Here is a 6,000-nt window from a genome sequence, read left to right on the forward strand (position 1 = left end):
CTAAAATGGGGTCACTTGTGTGGTTCCTATACTGCCCTGGCATTTTAGGGGCCCTAAACCATGAGGAGTAGTCTAGAAACCAAATGCCTCAGAATGACCTGTGAATAGGACGTTGGGCCCCTTAGCGCACCTAGGCTGCAAAAAAGTGTTACACATGTGGTATCCCCGTACTCAGGAGAAGTAGTATAATGTGTTTTGGGGTGTATTTTTACACATACCCATGCTTTGTGGGAGAAATATCTCTGTAAATGGACAATTGTGTGTAAAAAAATAAAATAATTGTCATTTACAGAGATATTTCTCCCACTGCTAGGGCAGTATAGGAACCCCACAAGTGACCCCATTTTAGAAAGAAGACACCCCAAGGTATTCTGTTAGGAGTATGGTGAGTTCATAGAAGATTTTATTTTTTGTCACAAGTTAGTGGAAATTGATTTTTATTGTTTTTTTTTTACAAAGTCTCATTTTACACTAACTTGTGACAAAAAATAAAATCTTCTATGAACTCATCATACACCTGACAGAATAACTTGGGGTGTCTTCTTTCTAAAATGGGGCAGAGTAGGGCCTGATCTGATGGATAGGAGTGCTAGGGGGGGTGACAGGAGGTGATTGATGGGTGTCTCAAGGTGTGATTAGAGGGGGGAATATATGCAAGCAATGCATTGGCGAGTTGATCAGAGGGGGTCTGGGGGGCTATCTGAGGGTATGGGCGGGTGATTGGTTGCCCGCAAGGGGCAGATTAAGGTCTGATCTGATGGGTAGCAGTGACAGGTAGTGAAAGGGTGTGACGGGGTGGTTGATAGGTGATCAGTAGATGATTACATGGGAGATTATATGCAAGCAATGCCCTGGCGAGTTGATCAGAGGGGGTCTGGGGGGCTATCTGAGGGTGTGTGCGGGTGATTTGGTGCACGCAAAGGGCAGATTGGGGTCTGATCTGATGGGTAGCAGTGACAGGTGGTGACAGGGGGTGATTGATGGGTGAAAAGTGGGTGATTAGAGGGAAGAACAGATGTAAACAATGCACTTTGGTGGTGATCTGACGGTGGGTCTGCGGGTGATCTGATGGTGTGGGGGTGATCAGATGCCCGCAAGAGGCAGGTTAGGGTCTGATCGGATGGGTGGCAGTGAAAGGTTGTGACGGGATGATTGATGGGTGATTGACAGGGGAGAATAGATTATACAGTACACGGGGGGGGGGGGGGGGTCTGGGGTGGATCTGAGGGTGGGGGGGGGTGATCAGGAGCCCCCAGAGGGCAGTTAGGGACCTAATCTATAAAATAGCGCTGACAGATATTGACAGGGAGTGATTGATGGGTAATTAGGGGGTGATTAGAGGGAATAACAGATGTAAATAATGCACTTTGGTGGTGATATGACGGTGGGTCTGCAGGCGATCTGATGGTGTTGGGGTCATCAGATGCCCGCAAGAGGCAGGTTAGGGTCTGATCAGATGGGTGGCAGTGAAAGGTGGTGACGGGGTGACTGACAGGTGATTGACAGGGGAGAATAGATGTATACAGTACACAGTGGGGGGGGGTCTGGGGTGGATCTGAGGGTAAGGGGGGTGATCAGGAGCCCCCAGAGGGCAGTTAGGGACCTAATCTATAAAATAGCGCTGACAGATATTGACAGGGAGTGATTGATGGGTAATTAGGGGGTGATTAGAGGGAAGAACAGATGTAAACAATGCACTTTGGTGGTAATCTGACGGTGGGTCTGCGGGTGATCTGATGGTGTGGGGGTGATCAGATGCCCGCAAGAGGCAGGTTAGGGTCTGATCGGATGGGTGGCAGTGAAAGGTTGTGACGGGATGATTGATGGGTGATTGACAGGGGAGAATAGATGTATACAGTACACGGGGGGGGTGGTCTGGGGTGGATCTGAGGGTGGGGGGGTGATCAGGAGCCCCCAGAGGGCAGTTAGGGACCTAATCTATAAAATAGCGCTGACAGATATTGACAGGGAGTGATTGATGGGTAATTAGGGGGTGATAATAGGGAAGAACAGATGTAAACATTGCACTTTGTTGGTGATATAACGGTGGGTCTGCGGGCGATCTGAGGGTGTGGGCGGGTGTTTGGGTGCCCGCAGGGGGCAGTTTAGGGTCTGATCTGATGGGTGGCAGTGACACGGGGTGATTGATGGGTGATTGACAGGTGATTGACAGGTGACCATTGGGTGATTATAGGGGAGGATAGATGTATACAGTACATGGGGGGGGGTCTGGGGAGGATCTAAGGGGTGCAGGGTTGATCAGGAGCCCCCAGGGGTGGGCGATCAGGGGAAAGGGGGGGGGGGGCAGATCAGTGTGTTTGGGTGCAGCCTGCCCTGGTGGTCCCTCGATCACTGGGACCACCAGGGCAGGAGGCAACCTGTATAATACACTTTGTATACATTACAAAGTGGATTATACACTTTGCATGCGGCGATCGAGCGGTTAACATCCCGACAGCGCTTACGAACAGCCGGCGGGATGTTGTCGCTAGTGGGCAGAGCCTGTTGCCAGGGGCAGCGTGCGTTACCAGTGACGCGATCGCTGCCCCGACACGCCCAAAGGAGCCGCCGAATGGTGTATTGCAGTCCTTTCGGCGTCCACTTTGCCGCCACCCATCGGCTGTGGGCGGTTGGCAAGTGGTTAAAGAGAACCTGAGATTGCCTGAAAGGAAGAAATTATACATACCTTGTGCTTCCTCCAGGCTGATTGGTCCTTCGCTGTCTTCCTGCGCTGCCTGGATCCTACACAATTTGCCCCAGAAAGTCCTCCAGTACACGGCGTACTACGCATGCATGACCGGACTGCGCCTGTGCTAACTGGAGGATTTTCTGTGGCAGATTGCAGAGTATCCAGTCGGCGCAGAAGAATGGCAAGGGACGGATCAGCCTGGAGGGGGCTGGAGAAAGCCCCAGGTATGTATAATTTTTTCCTTTTACGCCATCTCATGTACCGTTTAAGGACCCGTTTCCACTAGTGCCGGCACTTGCTCTGATGCGACAGTGCACCTGACTCCCTCTAGTGCCATGCACTGCTATATGTATTCACATGTATTATGTGATTTTTTTTTTTTCATTTTTTGCTGCCGGCCCTCCAATTTTCTCCTTGCATTTGGAGATAGCCTATTCATTTCAGTTGGCTGCATTTCTTCGTCCAAATTTGCTTGCGGGGAAATGCTTCAACTCACCCATAGTGAAAATGAGTCCATACACAATGATCAGGGAGAGGGAGATAATATGCAGCTGTTTCTCCAAGAAGAATGCACTGTCATCTTAAGGTGGCCACTAACGGTCCAATTTCTAGCGAAAAATCGTTTGAGCGATCAGAAATTCTGATTGGATGAAAAATCGTTCACTACACCATCAACTAACCAATCATTGCTTCCTATCTATCACGACCACCAAGAAAATCCAAATTTTCGTTCGACGAAAATTCATTCGGGCAACATTTTTTTCACTCGTTCATAATCGATTGTGTCCACCAATGGAGATTATTTACAACCAATCCGATCAGAATTTCTGATCGCTCGAACAATTTTTCGCTAGAAATTGGACCGTTAGTGGCCAGCTTTAATGGCATATGGAGCTAGAGGAGCCAGCCAGGTATTCTAAATATGTTTATTGCAAAAAGTACAGACATGGATCACACAAAACTTTGTTATGTGTGCATTGTTAATGCAAATTTACTATACTATGCATTTTTAAAAAGGTAAGTCTGAACGTAAGTCTTTATTGCAGTTTATCTGTTGTTTTTTAACAGGGTGGGCAAAAGTGTCACATGACACAAAGGTCACTTTTTTACATTTAGATAAAAGGGATTTTATGATTTTACTGTATTACCCATAAGATATGTAAAAGTAATTCATGAATTCATGTTTGCATGAACTGATTTTCAATTGTGTCTAAAGAATATATTTGCATTTAGCAATTACAAGGGAAGAAAAAATACCAGGTATAAGCTGGATAAGGTTTGAATACAACTTTTTGCCTTTTTTTTTCTCTGTTTGACGGCTTTATTTTCCTTCCCTCTGAATAGTGAAAATGTTCACTCACAGTTCTATGGGAAAGCTGACCCTGCAAGTTTCAGTATTCACACTACATTTGTTGCCAGCCTCCTTTCTGCAGGGGGTAATATCATCTTCAGTATAGGCAGCCATATGAAACACTTGCTGGTGGGGTTGCAACATGGTAAAGCAGGGCACGTACAATTATCTCTAATGACATATGACAGTAGTTTTTATGTTGTGGCTGATAAGTGTGCGTGGGTGGGCATTTTAGGGGCCCAAAACCGTGAGGAGTAGTCTGGAAACCAAATGCCTCAAAATGATTGTTCAGGGGTATAAGCATCTGCAAATTTTGATGACAGGTGGTCTATGAGGGGCCGAATTTTGTGGAACCGGTCATAAGCAGGGTGGCCTCTTAGATGACAGGTTGTACTGGCACTGAAGTGATGCTTGTACCATGACTGGTTTGGTAGTGGGTCAGTAATAGTCTGGGGAGGCATATCCATGGATGGACAAACAAACCTCTACCCACTACGGCACCTTGACTGCCATTAGTTATCGGTATAAAAGCCTTGGTCCCAATGTCAGACCCTACACTAGTGCAGTGGGTCCTGGATTCTTCCTGGTGAACGACAATGCCTGGCCTCATAGTGAGAATGTGCGGGCAGGTACTGAAGGATGAAAGAGCTGACATTATCAGGTATTCCTACCAAACACAAACCACTGCATGCAAATTTGAATTGCTGTAGTGAAACTTAATATTTTTTCACTTTGATGATCAGAGTATCTTTGGATACTTTGTAGGTTGGAAATTTTAATTTCAATCAAACGGTGTGGCATTCTTTTGTTCCAAATACAGCTCCTAGTCCATGTAAGTATAGAAATTCAGCTTGATTTTCTTTCACATTGAGAGCTGATGTGTTTTCAAAGTGTTCCTTTAATTTTTTTGAGCATTTCATGTATCACAATGATACTTTACCTCACATATGAAAATATCTCCAAACTAGCTCACCAAAAAAATGAGCATTATGATTTTTTTCCCAGTTTGCCATTAAAATGCATCTTTTTTACAGCATCCTCATCCTGGTTCACACATCCAAGTTTGATTGGATGATTTTACCACCTCCATGTAGTGTTAGAGCGTACCAACACAATCTGTTCACGGTATTCACAATCTGTTGGAAGAAGCAACAGCCTAGTAAATCACTTTTCATGGTATGGTATGGGTAATTCCAGACAGTTTATTTAACGTGGATATGCAAACTTGACGTGATTATTTATCACAGTTTTTTTTAGTTTTGCTTCTAAGGGTCTATTTCTACTCAGTTTTTCTGCATCTAGATTTCTGGATGTGGCTATAGCACCTGTTTCCATTACCTGTGGATTCTGGATGCAGAAAAACTGACTCCAGTAAAAGCCTATGGGCCTGTTTCCTGTACACGCAGATTCGATGCAGAACGGACGCAGAAAAACTGACTCCAATGGATGCCTATGGAAAAATCTACATCCGAAAAATCGCGTTTTAGTGGAAACAGGCCCATAGGTATTCATTGGAGTCAGTTTTTCTGCGTCCATTCTGCATCCAATCTGCATGTAGTGGAAACAGGAAGTTTGTAAAGGTGATTTGCAGATTTCTGCATCATGCATTGTTTTTCATTCAATGAACACATTAGTGGAAACAGGCCCATAGACATTCATTGGAGTCAGTTTTTCTGCATTCAGAATCTGATGCAAAAATCTGCAACATGTCATCCATAATTTTTTTGCATCAGAAAAATTGCGTTTATCGGAAACAAGCCCATAGGCATTCATTGGAGTCAGTTTTTCTGCGTCCATTCTGCATCCAATCTGCATTTAGTGGAAACAGACCCATAGGCATTCATTGGAGTCAGTTTTTTCTGCATCCAGAATCTGCGTGTAATGGAAACAGGCCCTAAGTTTTGCACAGTGTTCAGGAAAATCAAGAGTTTTTTTTATTCCTGTACTCTGTTAGCATAGC

The sequence above is a fragment of the Hyperolius riggenbachi genome, chromosome 9, assembly GCF_040937935.1.
Source record: "Hyperolius riggenbachi isolate aHypRig1 chromosome 9, aHypRig1.pri, whole genome shotgun sequence".
NCBI classification, from domain to species: Eukaryota; Metazoa; Chordata; class Amphibia; order Anura; family Hyperoliidae; genus Hyperolius; species Hyperolius riggenbachi.